General features: G+C 43.0%; 1 protein-coding gene across 2 annotated transcripts in view; it reads right to left on the bottom strand.

Annotated features, from left to right (window-relative positions):
- Positions 1 to 15633: 15633 nt before the first annotated feature.
- The window catches only part of kitlga (kit ligand a), a 28590-nt gene continuing 24312 nt past the window's right edge, over positions 15634 to 19911 (bottom strand). For both annotated transcript variants that reach the window (XM_079271485.1, XM_079271486.1), the window contains one exon: positions 15634 to 19840. The gene's annotated coding sequence lies outside the window, so the exon portion shown is untranslated. The remainder of the gene's footprint in view (positions 19841 to 19911) is intronic.

Raw genomic sequence — 19911 nt, 5'->3', positions numbered from 1 at the left:
TAAACACATTGACTTCCTGGATTTTAATGAACACCACATGGGGAAATATGTGGCCATTGAACATTAAAGCCACATGTGCTGTTCTCTGCTCCTCTATCACGGTGTGGTTTAGATCGGCCACCAAACAGGACAGGAACAGACTACAACGGATTGTCAGGGGTGCAGAGAGGATCATTGGTTCCAGTGACTAATGGGAGGATGTACCATGTGAAATGTGTTGAAGTGAGCCAATTTTCTGAATGGATATTTCTGTCTTTCAAGTCCCGTCCCGTCGCTGAGAATGTTCTGTTTGACAGATCTGTTGATCACTTGATCACATTCTCAAAACACCTCAGCCGTCCTATTTGGGCACCAGTTGTCTTTGTTCGCAGCATGTTGCCATTGTCGCTGGCGTCGTGTTTATTTCTGTAAGTCTTCCTCAGCTGTTGGGACGATGCAGTATTTTTTTTACAAAGAGACATAGAAAAATAATCCGTGTCACTCGTGACCCACTAGAAGAGTGTGGCAGTGTTGCATCTCCAGAGAACCCGTCCTCTGCCTGTAGTATCTATCTTAGAGCCTTTTGACCAAGTAGGGGTGTTTACCCCCCAGCCAACAACAGCACACAGGGTGTGCAGTGTGTTCAGGTTAAAATACCATCGCTTTTGTCAAGCTTTTTCTATGACAAAAAAAGCAGCACTATGGCGTCTGTCTGCCTCGAGCACTGGATGCACCGCATGACGGGAGTCACAAGATTACCGGCGGTTAAAACGAGAAAGCTAGTATCTGTCTCTCAGGACACCAGGCTGCTGTGATGGTCTTATCTCTGCTGCTGTGAGCCGTCATTTCAACTTTTCATGTGTTGCAATCTATAATAAGCTTGTTTCTAAAAAAAATAGTGATGCCTCAACACCGATATCTGGCCAATGCTGACTCAAATAGTGCACGATTTATTGTTTTAATCATTGACTATTGAGTGAATTGATATCTATGTATTTATTTGTTGCAATTTGTTTTTAAAAGTTAGGAAAGCAATGTTTAAGTCAACCCTGAGGTTCCCTTATGAATAATAAAATGTTACCAGTCTTGCATGCCTTGCATGTCCTTGCATAGGTCGTTATTGCGTTCGTAATGTCGCTCCACCGCTTGCTTACTTGTCATATGCAGTCCCTCGAGCTCATGCCTCTCCAAGCGATGTGTGGCCCTTCGGCTTCACTGTTTCACTCGCTAACGTTACTGGTTGACGGCCTCCAATCCGACGACCGTCATCGCATACACTCTTGGTATTCCAACATGTTTTCTGCTGAGGTGATGGAGTAAGTTACTCGTGTTACCACCAGCGGCTCGACACACTTTGCAATATATAGTCTTTTGGACGTCGGATTTTTAAAACCAAAACACTTCCAAACAGCAGACCCAGCATCTCTTTGGCACAGACTCTATCGGTGCATCTCCGGTCTGTCTTTGTTCATCCTGCATCGCTCTGTTCTGTTCTTTAATGTAACGTTACTGTAGCGACGGAGCCTCTCCCAGCAGTTAAAGAAAGAACAGTGCTGGGGTGAGGAACACAGAGGTAAAATACAACAGGCCACCCATGTTTGTTCCGGTGATCAGCTGGACACGTCACTCATCATTCCACAGTTTGTTTTTAGGTCCTGCAGGGTAAAGCCAAGTGAAGACGGCTAATGAGCTACACAGGCGACTGCCTAAAGGTGCTTTCACTCGCCAGTTACTGTACCACATGGGTGAATGATGACATGTCGCGTGAAAGCGCTTTGAGTGGCCGGAAGACTAGGAAAGCATTATGCAAATACAGTCCATTTACCTTTTTACCATGTGGGGATGTTCTTTCTTTTCTTCTCTGGAGGTATGAAGTCATTCACATCCAAGTACACCCATGCATGTTGCATATCTTTTTAGTTGAACTTAATTGCTCGCTGTTAACATCTCAAAACAAGGGGGATTCCCACAAACATCGGGTTTGTTGTAGGCGAAAGGAACTCATATGTGGAGCTTTGATTAATTCTTGCCTAAGGCACAGGCGTACTATGATGTCTCTCTCACACTCTCCCCGGCAGATCAAACACATCTTAAGATGCATTTGGGAGTTTGAGAGAATCAGCTCGTTTATCTCCATCCGTCAGGCAATCAGTCATTACTGTCAAAGTCAGTCTGTCATCGAAAAGACTCGTTGGCTCCACAGGGAAGCTCTTTGCATTCTTAGTTGATCCTGCTATTAATGTGTAATTATTCAAACAGCAAGAGAATACGCACATGCATTCTACGTCAGCCGTGGTCTCCTGAGTTCCTCAGCATGTCGGGCGTTTCTTTCAAAATGACAGCAGTTTTCCTCCAATCAACACATTTAACCCGACACAATGCAAAACAGCTGTGATTGAGCAGCTCAGTTGATTAAGTGTGTGTTTCACTCAAAGTGATTTCCATAGAGTGCTGCGACGCCAGGAAAAATCAGACGACCACCAAATTAACAGCCAATCCACTTTGAACGTGTGCATTTTGTTTATACTCTTGATAATACTTACTTGTGCCATCGGCTTTAGTTTCACCTGATGAGTGCAGAGGACAGGGAGGTATTTAAAGGTTCTAACATCCAAAGCAAAATAAATCTTTGTCTTCATTACAATAACACATCTCCAATTTGCACCAAAGGGTTTCTGGCTTTCCAAAAATATTAAAGGGAAGCGTCGTGGCCACCCTAACCTGGAAGCTCTGTCGGCACTGTTGCCGCTGTTAGCAACGTTAGCTGCGAGCCGCCGGCTCAGCCGTCGTTATGTTGAGAGCCATGCGGAGATCTGCTTTGAATTACGGATTGACCACTTTTAGAGCTTTCCAGTTCGGTGCAAGCTTTGTGCAACCCACAGATGAAAACGATGAATAAATAAAATAAAAACGCATTCTGCTCTCGTTTTCATAAATCGAATGAAGCTTAACTTACACTTAAAACCCACTTAAACCAAAGTCAACCAAGAATGATCCAATAGCAGCAATAGACTGGAGCTTTAACCTGACAGGGCAAACACACACATCAGAGCACATCATGACCAATTACCTGAAATCTATTTAACGTACAACCATGCAACAGCTGATTTTATCGACGAGTGAAATAGTAGTTTTATCTTGTGCAACAAATTTAAAAAAACAAATAACACAATACATTTGCGTGAGCCATAGAGGTCAAATGACCGACTCATCATATCTGGCAACTGTCGCCTACATTCGTGGGAAAAAGAACTCCCGTACTGTTTATTTGATTGATGTTTGAAGGGTGCCCAACCATGTTATTGGAAGTGTATTGTGTCTTACTCTACGATACGTAGTCTACAACACCCCGACGAGTTTTTCAAGGAAATCCTGGCAAGGCATTGCTTATTTAATCTCCTGCAATGTAATCCTCTGCAAATGAAACTGCTCTGATCTCTCAATGATGGATTAGTGTTTAGACTTGTCTGGTTATTCCTCTGTGCTTCCTCTTGTTTTAATGTTTTAATGAATGTTCTTAATTGTTTTTAAATCTCCTTTTCTTTTGCCATGTGTTTTGATGCTTTTAATGGTTTTATGTGAAGCACTTTGAATTACCTTGTTGTTGAAATGTGCTAAACAAAGGAACTTGCCTTGCCTTGCCTTGCCTTGTGCTCGTGCATTGTGTTTGAGGATTTGTGTGTGTCATATATTGTATTTGCCAACACCCACTGACTCACACTAAACACCTTCCTTAAAAAAAACAAAAGAGAAGGTTTGTAGCCTCAGGTGCTGAAAGTGAAACTGTGGCTCCGTTGCTCAACAGCTGCTCTGTCAGAGCTGCACAGTGACAAACAATAAAAGGATGTTGAACTACAGCAGTGTGCCAATCAGCACATTTTCTAAAAGGCACATTTTTTATACTAATCTTTTATATATAAAGAATGGCAAATAATAAAGTTTGGCTCAGGAATGAACTGATATCAAGCTAAAAAATGAGGCGTTCCTGAGATATCACGAGATTAGGGTGGATGGGAGGTCGCAGTAAACCTGACCTTTGACCTTCCAAATTAGAATCAGTTCATCCGTGAGTCCAGGTGAACGTTTTTGAAGAAAGTGTATGGAAATACCATACAATATCTTAACAACATGATAGACTGGCATCCCCCCTTTGCTTCTATTAAGGCGACTGTCTAGTCGTTTGACTTTTCTTTTTGTTTACCATGAGCACCAACGGTAGGACGCTTGCCAACACAAACGGCTCAATCAAGACAGGCGGAGCGCTGAGAAGAAAAAAGACGCTGGGTGCAGCCGCAGACACTCATTGGGAACAAGTTTGTTTTTACCAGTTTTCTAAAATTGAAGAACGAGGATAAAGTCCTGTTAGAGTCAAAAGGTTTTCACAGAGGACATTCTGGATATCTCTTTGTATTACTCCATGAATCTGAAAATACTGTCAATAGGCATAAATAAGGAAGAAACTAAATCTCAATTTTAGAAATAAAATGTTGTGTAAATCGGGCTATGAATGAGTCTAGAGAGGAATGAAAGTGTAAAGTTTGGTGAATGTAAGAGCTGCTGAAGTGGAGATTTCTGGATCAGAGTCTGAGAACAAACTCATTTCGAGGAAACGTCCTTTAAAGAGATGTTTAGTTACATTACAGACATTTAGAGACTCTACAGGTGAATAGGGTAAACATTTGACTACTATCACCATTCAACTTCACTAGCTTATCCCGTACATTAAGACAATCACCACAAGTTATCTGATACTTTATGATTAGATATACAGACATTACCTAATGCTCACTTTTGGTGGATTTAATCTACAGACGCAAATAGACAAATTTGTAAAATGAACATCTAAATGTTTTTTTCCACTAGTCTGAAAGAAGAAATAGCCCCAAAATCTAAAAATGTGTCTGTGCGTGAACAATGACGTTTTTGCATGGGGTGTCCCTGTTTTTGATTATTTTGGTTTCTTGCTCTCTGCCCTGATTGGGGCGTTTCTAATTCGTGTTTGGTAAAACATCCTCATTTGTCCTGTCTGCTTTGTTTCCCAAACATGAAAGTATGCACGCAGGCTTCCCATGCTAACACAAAGAATCTGGACCTGAGTGTCTAAAAATACATGAGAAAAGTTTGAGGAATTCGTTGGGAGGGAACATGTCAGAGGGCCGAGTCTGTAAAAAAGAGTACCTTTCTTATATCGCTGCTCTCATTCCAGTATCAAAAGGTTGAGGTTTTGACACTGAATGTTGTCAATATTTCTTTATTTTCAATATTGACATGGTGGTAAAGAAAATCATCATTATTGGTGACCAGATTGTAAAACACACACTTACACACACAGCAGCTGACGGTTAGACGTAAGACATGGGCATTAAAAACCAGTGAAGTCTGAGCCTCTAGCTGCTGCATGAAGCAAAATTCTAAATCAAAAACTAGTTTAAAAAAGTTCACCACGAGGGCTAATATCATTTTGTGAATCCCCAATTTGTTCCACAGCATGTTATGTTTGTTTAAGATGTCAAGCATTTTATTAACATGCTGCAACTGCTAATGCCTAAAGATATATAACGGGCCAATCAAACACAATAGAAGGAGACTTGCTTGTTTTTGTGTCTTGTAGCCCAAAGCCATTTCAAGCCTCTGCTCAGTGGCTTGGCACTGAACCGGTGATACAGACACATAATTCCCGATTCATCACAAACTGGCAAGTGGTTCAGGCTGTGATGCAGCAGAACATTAGTTCAATTTAACCATTGCCACTGGGATCCTACCCCCAACTTGTTATTCTGTCGGATGATTTTATAGATTTTCTACAGTTTCTGCTTTTAATTCATCTTTCCATAGAACATTGTGCCAATGCTCCAGAGGATCATCATGTGCTTTTTGGCTAACATGAGAAAGGAGGCATTTATTTTTAACAGGGAGCAGAGATTCCCGCCTTTGCTACTCTGACCTGAGGCTCTGCTCTGATTGGAGAATCAAAAACACATAACTCTAGCCATGGATCAAATACTGTAAATCCAAGGATGATGTTGTGTGTCTTTTGGATTTTCTCATGTTCTAATAAATATATATATACCCATTTTAGATAGTTTAGATAGTTTAGATAGATTGTCGTAGAAGTCCATGTACGAGATATCAATGTTTTTATTTATTTTACAAATCAATATACGTAACACCAACACTTAAAATGGTTCTGGTAACTGAATGTACCAGGAGGAACCCAAGGCCCACTGCACCAGGAGGAACCCAAGGCCCACTGCACCAGGAGGAACCCAAGGCCCCCTGCACCAGGAGGAACCCAAGGCCCACTGCACAAGGAGGAACCCAAGGCTCACTGCACCAGGAGGAACCCAAGGCCCACTGCACCAGGAGGAACCCAAGGCCCACTGCACCAGGAGGAACTTAAGGCCCACTGCACCAGGAGGAACTTAAGGCCCACTGCACCAGGAGGAACCCAAGGCCCACTGCACCAGGAGGAACCCAGGGCCCACTGCACCAGGAGGAACCCATGGCCCACTGTACCAGGAGGAACCCAAGGCCCACTGCACCAGAAAGAACCCAAGGCCCACTGCACCAGGAGGAACCCATGGCCCACTGTACCAGGAGGAACCCAGGGCCCACTGCACCAGCGTAAGTTCTGACAATGGGTCCGAGGATGTCATCCCGGTACCTACCAGCAGTTAGGGTACCGGTGGTTAGCACATGGAGGCTTATAAGACCCTCCAATGATAATACCTCCCCAGACAATCACTGTTGCAGGCAGGACAGGGTTCGCCACGGCGTCTTCAGACTCTTTCACGTCTGTCACATGCGCTAATTGTGAAGAGAACCTGCCAATTCGGATGTTCTTTGGCAAATGCCAATCAATCTGCACGGTGCTGGGCTGTGAGCACATGTCACACTAAATGACGTCCGGCCCTCATGGAGTCGACAGTTTGGTCAGAAATATGCACACGAGTAGCCTGCTGGAGGTCAAGGCTTTGGCAGTGCTCCTCCTGTTCCTCCTTGCACAAAGGAGCAAGAGTCCTGCTGCTTGGTTGTTGCCCTTCTACGAACTAGCAGGTTTGCTAGCTAGTTTGCTAATGAAGCTCTTTTCCAGAGGTTCCATGGATCCTTGTATCCTCTGCCCAGTCTGTCGGTCTGTCTCTTTTTTCCCCCGGCGGCTTCACAGCCCTGGGAATATATGCTCCGTCCAATTAGCTCATGGGCTGCAGGTGTGACCACTGCCATGTGCCTAGTGGCTGCAGCACCTGCACCGGATAGTATACTCCCTCTATCACCTCCCCCAACCTGAGCTTGGGGATCCGCCTCCTGTGCTGTGTCGGCTCGGCTTTTCCCCCTGGTTTGCCACAGCATGTGTGGATGAAGCCTTAAAATTGTTACATTTTACAAATTTACTCTGGCTCTCTACACTTTGTAAGGTTACTACTCGACTGCTAGTTTTAATCGTCAATGCAAAACCTCACCTCGGTGAAGTCTGTTTCGAGTATATGGAAGTTAGGCGGCTACAACGGTCGCAATGCCAACGTTACACATAAAAATGGCCGACGCTCTGACCACCCAGCTATGTTGATTTGAACGGGAATGTTCCTTCTTTTCTTGTTCTGTCGATGGCCTGGAAGTATTGTATAATACAGTATGCCAGACGTTAGCATCTCAAAGTCGTTCGTCAATCTGGCAGATGATGTGCTTATCTACGATAGTATTCATTTCATATTTTTTGTGCCACATCTGAGAAAGAACAGGTGTCTTTCATGTCATAATACTAAAAAAGGGAGGTAGCTTTTGTTTGCATTTTTTTGTCAGCTAGCTTTCAGTATTATCACGTTACCCCTTTGAAATCAGTCAAAGGGGACACTGAATAGGGAAGCGGCGTGTTATTCAAGTCTAGATAATATGGCAACACCCATCCAACTCCTTTTGTTGACGCATTTGCAAATAAATTGTCTCGGGGGAGACGTTTGGTTTTGGCAGAACAATTTCATAGTTTAAAAGTTTGGAAAGCGTACAAATAGGCGTTCTTGCATTTGGGGTTGTTCAACATTGTTCAAGACCTTTTAAGGATAAAGGACAGGCCATCATTTTCGCCGAACTTGTACCGTAACATGCCTAAAGACGCTTGTACGCATATTAAGTGTGAGGGTATGTCTGTGTAAATCTATATACAGGGGGTAAACACAAGATTAAAGCCAGTGCAAAGCATATTGTGCAGCGGTATGGAAGCTGCTGTGTGGTTCATTTATCCCTCTCTGATTGAAATAACAGCTCACCAGATGGTCTGATCAAACCTACGGCAGGCCCTCGTGCGGGGGCGAGGCGATGACCAATGTTCCCTTCGGAGCGGAAACACGGCTGCATAGAAACGGGATCCTCTCCAGGAATAAAAGGCTGAAGTTAAGTGATTCATCCTCGAGGAGCAGAGCCGAACGAGCCTGAAAGCGGCATTCAGGAGCCACTGAGTCACACCGTGGAGGGGGTGACCTGAGATCAGATGACGGGGGCTGGAATAGTCGCGCACTCTCACTCTGCACCGAGGTGACAGCGAACAAGAGCTCTCAAGGTCAGACAAGGGGTCTGGCCGATTCATCCACACTCCTCCCCCCACCTCCTCCCCTCTGTCGCCTCCTCCCACACAGGTGATCCATCTTCCTCTGTCACTGTCTGTCCGTCTCTCTACAGTATTTTGTACAGTCTCCCACTCTCCCTGCCCAACCATTTCATTCACTTTTGTTCGATTTCGTCAGAAAAAACTCATTATTTTGCACTTAAGTTCTTAATCAAATGAGAACATTGTCAGTACTTTGTCACACAAGAGTACATAAAATCATGTGGGTATTTGATATAATCTTGAATAATTGAATTACCAAAAAACATGCTGTATATCGTGATATAGATCGTTATCGAGATATGAAATGATCTATATCATGATTTTGGCCATATTGCCCAGCCCAATACACGCATATAACAGGTGGAAACTTGCTGTCCCTGACTGCTTGAGTCTTTTTCTGCTGATTAAGACTATGAGCTGCAGAAAAAAAACAGTTCGTGGACCTCGAACAGGGATTATTTTGTCAAATATACATACTGCTCATTTTATCTGCGGTCGCTGGTGAGATCAAAAGCATGTCAACGAGGAATACTCATTTTCGAAAAGCCTTTATTGTAAAAAAAAAAGGATTTCACAACAACAATATATTGGACTATTGGACTATTTAATTGCATGACAATATCTGTATGTCTGTATGTAATGAATCAGGCTGTTCTCACTCACTGTTCGTACTTACCTGTAAACAAAATAATGCAATGTAATTAGTATGTAACCCATGTGAATGTGAGCCAGGACGTGCAGGGCAGCCGCTAAGGAAGTCAGGTGAACAAACACAGGACTCCCCCAGGAGACCGCTGCTCCTGAAACCAAAATGCAATGCTGACCGTGTGCTTGTTAGGTAACAACGTTTTTGTTACGTAACGTTCCATAAGTAAGTCATCTAAGGGCAGTTGTTATTCAGCTATGCTAGTAAGATTCTCACGTTACTACGTGACAATGTTACGTTATAATTGTAACCCAAACCATGATGCTTTTCCTAACCATAACCAAGAAGTTTGTTGCATAAACCAAACCAATCATTTCACAACGATTTCTGTTTCAGAAACTTTTTTTATCTCCTGCCGACTGGGTTGGGAGACGTTGAATTCATTAAATTGACGGGTGTGGCCAAGAAATATTCTGTCGTTTTGTTTATTTTTCAATCTCACAAAACCCAAGGTCGGTGCGAGCAGTCAGGCAAAGGTTTAAAGCACAGTGAGGAAATCAGACCACACCAGCTGTGACCGGATTCATTTATTAATAGTCTGTTGTGGATGATAAAGAGCGATTGCCTTCTTTTTAGTCCTCAACCTGCGTGGAGTGTGTTAGCTGATAACAGGCTGTGCCGACCGTGTTACACAAGAGCTTTGTTTACGTGAATCTTAACCTTGTAAGAACCAACAGCTGGGTGTGCAAGTCTTCTCTGTGTCTCTCGCTGTCTGTCCCTCTTGCTACCCCCCCCCCCCCCTAAACTTCTCTATCTCTACCTGTCTCCTTCTCCTCCTCCTCCCCAGCTCCAGTGCTTCTGAGGGGGGCCTTCTCGATTTCCCTCCTGCCCAGAAAAATCAATATTGGGAGGCGGCCCGAAAGACCTTTCACAGGAGTATTACAGCACAGCCCGGCGCTCCGATAAGCCTCCTGTTACGTCCTCCCGGGACGGGGCTGGCAATGGCCGCGCTCCCCACCTGGGGGGGAAGGCATTCTCCTCCGGCCGCAGGGAAGAGCGCCATAAAGGGCAAGACGTGGATCACAAGTCTATTGGTGTGGGCTATTAGTAACCTTAGATCCCCTGACCTGTGACTAGGGTCCTGTGCTGATTCCCACACACACACTCACGGGCAGAGTGGGAGGGGACACGCACAAAAAAAGACAGTTGATGACGATAGAGAGCTTTGTCATGCAGTCAAGAGAGTGGACAATACGTTTGTTTGTGTGTGTGTTGTTGTTAATGTATGTAGCAGAGCATTCACAACCTGGCCGTCATGGCGCCCTTTCACTGCATTTTACCTGTAATGACTCTGTTGTTGCCTGCCTGCCCTCCCACACACACACACACACACACACAGACACATTAGTCACACACACACACACACACACACACAAACACATTAGTCACACATGCAGACTGCCGTTGATGGGTGGCTGAGAATTACAAAGTGTTACAATTACATAACGGCAGTTATACATGTCCGACCGATCGATCGCTCGCTCACATTGCCCGCTGGCTTTTTAATTAAGAAGCGTTCACCCAAAATAATTTGCTTTTGAAATTTAAAGCATCCGAAGCTTGTACTAATTAACCCTGTTTCAGTCAAATATGTTGCAAAAATCCAGTGAAACTGGACTGGAGATTGTCAGTGGAACTTGAGCAATCGTCAGATACTGTGCCCAAAGTTTACGTCATCTGAATTTTGGCTTATCCATCTCATTTCTGAGGAAGAGGACTGATCCGTGGACTATAGCGGTGTTTCCAATCAATTGTCGAGCCAATTTTAAGTGACCCTTTTTGCGAAAAAAGAAGAAATGTGAACTGGGCACGTTTTGGGATTTCCACAGAATCGACTGGTTTGGAGCCATAGACTACATCAGAAGTGGATGCAGTCGTCGTGATGTCACTCATTGGTTTGTAGACTGCAGCTTTCAAGTCTCCAGTTTGGTATTTTGAACGTCGCCAACTTGGTTTTAGGCCGTCGCCATATTGTTTTTTGCAGGCAGTGAACGGAAGTGACTATATCTGGACTGCGGAGGAGTGATGTAGAGACGGCGTATTGCAGCGGTAGTGACATGTCAAGAACAGTAAGCCCGCCCGAAAGCATACTCCACTTTATGGTCTATTTTACTCTAACTGGACCATAGTTTACTAAATGAACATCACGCTGTGTTGAAGAAGATTTGAAACTAGAGATTGAGACCATAAACTCATGTTTACACTGTTTACTGAGGTAATAAATCAAGAGAGAAGTAGAGTCATTTTCTCATAGACTTCTATACAACCAGAGGAGTCGCCCCCTGATGGACATTAGAGAGAATGCGGGTTTAAAACACTTCAGCATTGGCTTCACTTTTCAGAACCGGAGGTTGCCGCATGTTTGGACCTAATAAACTTGGCTACAGCGTAGTTTGGTCAGAAGTCGGCGCTACAGGCTTGCACGGCTGTAATACGACACTAAACAAAGTAGAAGAAGAATTGGAGTTTGCAAACTAGAAACAACAAAGGTCAGCCTGATCAGTCATGTGTGTCATGTGAGTTCATTCTGCCACAAATCTCCTTAGGTTTAGGAAACTAATAGTTTGGGTAGAAATCAACCCTTTCTGGCAGAATGCCCTGGAGGCAAACTTCTCGTGCGTGCGTTAAATGCTATGTCAGAATTTTGTGTTTCCATAATCTGATTCATCAAAGGCTAAAATCCTCTCAACAAAGTGTAAAATCTTTATTCGAAGTTGAGGAAATGTTATGGAATTTTGGCGTTTCTATGCAGTTTTTCTAATGCACAATAAAACTATCCGAATGGAAACACAGCGTAAGTGTTCAAATTGTATTGTTATGCCTTACAACACCATTAAGTAATCCAACATGTGTTCCTGAAGGAGCACATGTTTAAGCTGTAAACTTGAACGGTAAGTTCATTTTAAAGACTTGTCTGAGCCTGCCAGGCATTGACAACGTTGGTACAAAAATAAATAACCTCAAATGGGTATAAGCAACATTTAAAGATTCAAAAAAAAAATTTTAATCATTATTTTCAAGAGCTTAAGACTCAAACTCTCTTCGTGTCGGTGTGGTTTGATGAGATTTGACTGGATGTGACCAAACACGTCACCAACAGTCATCTGATTTTGAGTCAACTACTGATTATGACATGGAAGTAAATGGCATCGTCCCTTTCCCCAGCTGAGCCTCGCCCACTCCCAACCAGTACGGAACTCTTGAAGAAAAACACAAAATACAGAAATGTCTCTTATGAAATACCGATAACCAAATAACTTTGGCAGAAATGTGTGTGTTCATCTACCGATCCATCTACGGGACACACATAAATCATTTTGATGACACTCAATGTCACAGATATTGACAGTTATTTGGCCACATTTCTTCCAAGTGTTGTGTAGTCCTTAAAAAAAAATACAAACCTTTGATTCAATTACACATTTCTGTATTGTACATTAATATTCCGGAACCACATACACACTGAGAGTCCGAGCAGTGTGACAATGTCTCATCGTGTTTACGATCCATTTGTCCACTCCACAGTTGCACTGCTTGTTGTTATTTCTGGATACTCCCGCAGTTAAATCCTTTTTACAGTGACTCCATTTGAACTGCTGTCAGAGAGAGAGAGTCGTTTGCTCTTCGACTGAGACAAACCACAAACAGTCCCCCCCCCCCCCCCCCCAAAATGAAACAAACAACCTTTTTGAACTCGCATCCAAGTCGCATTCATGAGTACATGAGGGACAGATCTATCAAGAGCACTCACACAAAGAGACAACACACTGTGGTCCAAGGTCAGCTGGCTTGCAGGCACGAACAAGAAAAAAAGAGGTTTGGTTGATTTCCTGCATCAATTTGTGCAGCTGGGAGCCATCTGAGGGGAAGGATGAAAGAGCGGAAGCTCCTGATTGTGAGGTGGAAACCAAAACTCCCACATTGCTGCGGTCCGGTCTGCTTTAGATGTCCACGAAGTCAGAGATTTATGAAGCACCATATGTTTTCATTTTCATCAAATGTCGAGCATGCACGAATTCTTGTTCGTACACCTGTTACCATAGATACTGGCTCTCTTATTTCGTCAAACATTTTCTGTCTCAAATGCTGATGATATAATCTGCAGTATTTTCACTATTATCACTCAAGGCTGGAGTTGTTCTCATTCTTCCTTCCCTTTTGTTTGCCGCGCTTCCTCGTTCTGTTTCGTCACAATCCTGATCTCCTGATCTCCTGACCCTCGAATCTTTAATCAGCCTCCTCATAGAGCACCGGGGGAAAAACCAAAGTCATGGAGCTGCGGTCGCTGCCAGGTCGGTAATTAATAAAGAGCAATCGAATCACTCACGGTCATGGGAGTGCACCCTTTGAACCAACCATTTGTTCTGTGAGAGTCTCTAAACTGGAACGGCATGATGTAGGCGACCTGTGTGACTCTGGGAAACATTTGAGCCACATGCCCGCATACACGCCACCGGCTCAGGCCAGTCAACTTGTTTATGTCACGTCGCACTCAGCAACCAAAGGGTTGCTTCACTGTGCTATTCACAACGCCACAATTGCTCATTCATCTATACATGTCTGTGAACAATGGACTTTTGGCAGCCTTCCTGTTGTTTCCCGATAGCAAAGACGAAATCGTAACATTAGTCAGTGTGATGCATGTCCTCGGCATCCACAAAACAGTTGAGAACCCAATTTATGGAATCTATGGAAATCCAAAAGCACCGGCCAAGTGAAACAAACAGATGAGTCTGAATATTCAGCCCAGTCGCCGAGAAGAAATGTTGGCATTGTACGTTTCTTGAATCTTTTTTTTTTTTGTATGGCCATTTTTGCATTCGGGTCGAGCAAGTGACGTTTACATTACATTTTGTCCAAACACAAACTTGCAGCACTGTCTGTAAAAATGCTCTCAGGACATGGAAATGAAGCAGCGAAACCTGATGAACATGTATGACCAAAACACCTGCGTCTCTGATCAAACGTGTGCTTACTGCGTGGAGAGTCCACCACTGTTTGAGTACATTTGATTAAATGCTATTCTGTGACTATAGATGAGTTTTTGCACCATCTTAGTGATAATTCGATCTTCTGTTCCCTCATTCACTCGCCCCATAACAACCCTCTTGAAAATCCATTGATTGTCCTGTATTAGCAGACATAAGCGGAGGAATGCATTGGTGCGAGCGAGAACAGAAACAATCCTCTTTTATTTTGAGAATTCATGATGGAAAAAGCACAACTGAACAGGATTTGTGATGTTCAAACGAAAGGCTTAATGCCATAGAATTCATAGGTTGAAGTATTGAGCCTTGCGGTACACAACTTGATCAATAACATACAAGACAAACACACTTTTTTCCGTCCTTGAAATACCAACCCATTTAACTGTTTCCACAATGCTGCACTTAAGGAAAGAAGCACTTATGAGCATTACATGCATTTAAGTTCACCAACTCTCCGTGGGCAGAAAAAACACATATTTATATAACCCTAACCCTAACCCCAACACTACTAAGGGTTTCCTTTGTATGGACTTAAACAGTTGATACTGTTGACGATCACAACAAAAGGGAGATCTGTCAGTTTGGAACACTTTGGTTATGTTGTTCAGACTGAACATGATGAAAGACGGTCCATCATTACGCCCATTAGCTCTTTACGGACTTGTACCGAAACTTGAATTGCAACTTCATGAGAGTTCTGTGCAATGTGGCTCTATACCATCAAAGCAAGCAGGGTTGTTGACAACCAAAGCCAGAGGACAACTAAGATGCTAAAGCACAATTTACTCAGAATAAGACTTGGTGGATAGTTCAGATCGATTCAGAAAGTTTTATCAACACATAAGCTATTTTTCTAAACTGCTTTGATACACGCTGCAGGCCGGTAGCTCCCATGAATTTCGCCACATTTGTTTTCTTATTTTTTCGTGTTTATCACCAATGGCATATGACAGAATACATCCATCCACATCTGAAAAGGAAGCACGGGGATTAAGTGCAGCGGACTTTGAGACTGTCACCGCCCACGGCCGACAAATAGGCCGAATCTGCGGCACCAAACGGCACCAAACTGCCTTTGGGAGGAAAGCCGAGTTGGAAGCTAAGCTAACCCCGCTAGGACCAGAGGCTACTCCACTTCCCAGTCTACTGCTGGTTGTCTGATCTTCTGTTGCAGAAAAATAAGATGGATAAAAGCAACGGGAGGTCTGTGACTCTTGAGCTCACATCTTCACAGAGACCTGGCTCCATCGTCCAGCTTTTTTTCCCAAATCAAATGTCTGAAAGTTTGATTCCCTGCTCATGGGCTCACTTTAAAAAAAAGACGCACTGAGAAGTTCCTGAACAACAAAAACAGTAAATAACAGTTGAATACGTGTACTTTATTCATATCTCATATATATGTTTCTTTACATTTATACAAAAATACAGAAAACAGAGTTTTCACCCAGAATACCAACCGGGCAATAATTACATTTGCTTTTTGTCACCCAGACGTATTTCCTGCCTAGAGCCATTCGAGCCCGAAAGCACTGCTCAGGCTGTAGCTCTGCTCACTCTCAGACCACACAACAACCCACATAGGAACAGTATTTAAGGGCAGTCATTCTCTCGACTAATGCATGGAATTGCTTGGATTCTGGCTTCCATGCATCAGACATACGGACTGTTTGTGGCTCTCGCACAGACAGGAAAATGGGAGACCATGTCATTTTTCTTTTTTTGTTCACAGCTTAGACCTGTTGCAGCTCATGATATTCATACACTATGTATAAAAAAAGCCACTTTTGACCGAGTATACCTTTGTTAGTTAGTTTGGTTGTGGCTAGACTAGCCTGTGTGTCTGTCAGAATACTGGGGACTACGCGTAATAGTCTTCATGTAGAAAAGCCAAACCTAGAGCTGAACCAAGTGAAAGTCTCAGGTCTAGACTGCCATAGATAATATGTTCCAATATTGTTCAAAAATGCATTTTTGAACAGAAATAATTGTCTAAAAGCTTTTAAATTACAGTACGTTACCACACCACTCATTTCAGAGATTCCTGCTAAAAGTGTCGTTGTTGTGGACTCTATCAACACCAATGTGGTATACTTTTTCTACCACAGAATCTAAACTGCCATAGAGAATATGGCACAGTTAACAATGTCGCCAATAGGGTGTTCCTCAAAAATGCATTTTTGATTGAATAAAATCATTTTTGCAGTTCAAAACAACAAACAATACTTTACCACATCAAAGACATCCCAGCTATTGATGCTGAAAGGTACTGTTGCTCTGAACTATATGAAAACCAATGTGGTATACTTTTTATCTTTTTCTTTTCAAACAGATTCAATTTTGCACAAAATACTCCTAAGACCCAAACACACATGACACAAGCAGTTGAACTGTTTCCTAAAGGTTACAAAGGGTAAAATGGAAAGAAATGTCACAACCACTGCAGTTTATTCTGCCGATAACAGTTTTCACATATCCGAATCAGAACTGGGCACAGGTCAAGTCAACTAAACTGTTGTGAGTTTTAAAAAGGGGAGCGAGAGAGAGAAAGAGAGAGAGATTGGGGAACATATCTGTTGAGATTATTCTAATCTGCCCTGTAGTCACCTCACCACTTTCTGCTACCACACAGAAACGGGGGCTTTTTTTTTTTTTTTTTTTTTTTTACATCAACACACGGAGTCAATCACACTCAACAAGGCACAAAACCAAAAATGGACATGGTACAATGTAAGACCACAAACATGACAGAAATATTGCAGCTAGATCTAGAAACAGATGTTTGTGTCCTGCCACTTTGTCGCGGTCATCGACCCGCAGCAGCGGCCTGATGGGAAAGGTCACAGCCAGCGTGCCCTGTTCACACTCCTACCTCTTCACGGATCGTCATACGCCATATCTTCATACCGATACTCCATTGTTGGCCGACTTTACCTTGGGCATGGCTTTGTGGGAGTCAACCCGTTTGGTATGGCAAGCCGTTTGAACATTTATTAGCGAGACTGGATGTTCATTTGTGATATCTGCAATGTCATTTTGTCAAATCTAGGAACTAACAACTTAACGGCTAATGAGTGACAGACGGACGCGACATGTTAACTTTCATTTTAGATTCGTAGGGGACTCCAACAGCGCTCTCCTGAATGTAAGTCCCGTCTTTGTTGCAGGTCTGCAACTCAATTTTGGAAGTATGTCCTGTTTTTAATCTTTTTATTTACTTGATTTTTGATTTGTATTACCCTGTAAAGCACATTGAATTGCCTCGTTGTATTTAATGTAATGTATTTAATACAAATAAAGTTGCCTTGCCAAGATGTAATTCAGATATCTACAATTTAATTCTGAGAAGTCATAATTCCAGTTTAAGACAACTTTAATTGCCCTCAATTCAGGGTACGTGATGTGGTTGTAAGGGCTGCTGAAGTGTAGATGTGTCGCTCAGAATCTGAGAATAAACTAATTTATAGAAAATTTAATTTAAATTTATGTATGCAAGATTCACAATGAGCCATTATCGAACTAACTTCAAGTGAATTTAGGATAAATCCCCAGCGTGAAGTAAAATAAAATATGTATTGTATAAGCAAAATAGCCCAAAACCTCAAATTTTACCGGTGCATGAAAAACTATGCACCACCTTTAAAAGCTGTCATGTTAAATCCGGAGACTCAAACTGAGCTAATAAACATTTAAACGGCTTGCCACAGTTTCAATGTCTTTGAACCCGTTGCCTTTCACCTCACAGCTCTGATAAGATCTGTTATCTGAGACAGAGAGCACCCTCAGCACCCAATTTATCAGGTCTGAGAGTGCATAAAGCAACGGAGGGGCATGTTGACTTCATAGGCTTTTTCAGTTCTTATCGCCAGATACTTGTGGATTGAACAACCTCGCCGCAACGGTTTGGATTTCACTACCAGTCAATTAGTTCCTGCCCTTGGATCTCTGTGCACCGCAGAGAAACAGTGCACCTCCTTTAACAGTGCGTTGTGGCGCAACTTTAAGGCAAAATTGATATTTAGGTCTGCACGGCATTCCCATGTGGGCGAGCTTTGTGGATTGTGAAAACAACTAAAGTTCATGTCTGTAAAATTTCACAAACAGTGGTATCATCCTTCAGCACTTCATTAGCATTTGAATCTTGAATAGCTTAACTAGCTTTGTCAGATTGTCTGTAATGTGTCATATTATGCAAGCACAACACTGATACAGGACAAAGGCAAAAGTAGTAAGAACAGATCAAACCATACGAGTGCGCAGTCCAAGCTAATGGGTGGATTTGCGAGTATATTTGGTCATGGAGTGAACAGTCAGGAATTGATAGGTTTTAAAAATGTTATATTGTATTGCATTTGTATAATCACTGATTATTTCGCTCTCTTTAGACAGATTTTCGCTTTGAGTTTTTTTCTTTCGTCGATGAATGGCCATCAAACATCTCTGTAACAGTTTTTTTGCTTTGCAAGCATAAGAGGTGAGATAATTCAATAAAATAAAGGCATTATAGAGGTATCATGAACTATGGGAGGCCCGTCGTTGTCTTACATGCTTTCTGAAATGAAGTAAAAACAAATCCTGGATCCACAGAAGTCATCCCTGATACTCGTTCGCAGAATGTCATTGCAGATTTCAATGGTCTAAATGTAAGTTCGTCAAAGCAGCATATTTTTGTATACATGCGTTTTGTTCTCCATATTATCCATTCACGCGATCTAAATCACCCGAGTCATCTTTACCATATATAACAGCAACAACATCATATGAGGAAATGTAACTTGTTCAGGAATGTGGGGGGCTTTTTTTTGGGGGGGGGGGGGGGAATACGATGTGTTAGTATAAAGATTGTTCCTTAAATGTGACCCATTAGTAGAGGTGCTCTTAAATGATTGCTTGACACATCTCAGTTGTAATCAACAGCAGCAGCTCAGCGCTGCCACCAATAAATAAATACATCACACACCCCTGTGGGTACATGCCTAAACCAGACGACGTGAATACAAGTTGGAACTACAATGTTTAACATTATATTCTTGAGGGAAACCCCGGGCTGAGAGGAAAGCGTAGCGCTGTTGAAGACCTGTTAACGTGAGGGTCACCGGAGGTCGTAATTCATGCCTCAGCTCATACAGGAGATAACTAGTGTCAGTCGCTCTCTGCACCGCTGCTTTGGAGATGAACCACCGGCTGACTGTTGCAACCTGCTGAAGGAGTGTGTGGGTGGGGGTCCTCCCCCAAAGAGTTCATGGAGCAGCAGCTTCAGGTGGACGATTCTCAGGAGCAAGGGAGAGTCCAGTTGGGGAGTGAGCTGCTGGGGGGTCACGCTCTGCTTAAATCATAGTCTTTGTCAGAAGCGCGGGGTTAATGCAGTCTTACAAGAAAGGCAAGCGTATCCATATGGTAGCAGGCGTGGCTCCTCCAGATGAATCTTGGTCACGGCAACTGTGAGAGCAGCCAAAAACAAGCCGTTTACCGTCTGCGTTCGCGCGATGGAATTCAGCTTCATTGTTTTTCTTTTGTGTTTTTCCTCGTCACCATCTGGACACCAACAGGGGGGGAAAGAGTCGAGCCCTGTGAGAGAGACAGGTTCCAGAGATCAGCTGCCAGGTTATGATTTAAGACAGATTTGCTTTTGATTCTCA

The sequence above is a fragment of the Melanostigma gelatinosum genome (genome assembly GCF_949748355.1).
Source record: "Melanostigma gelatinosum genome assembly, chromosome: 1".
Lineage (NCBI taxonomy): Eukaryota > Metazoa > Chordata > Actinopteri > Perciformes > Zoarcidae > Melanostigma > Melanostigma gelatinosum.
The sequence above is the reverse complement of the archived record's forward strand: the minus strand, read 5'-3'. Positions and strand labels throughout refer to the sequence as shown.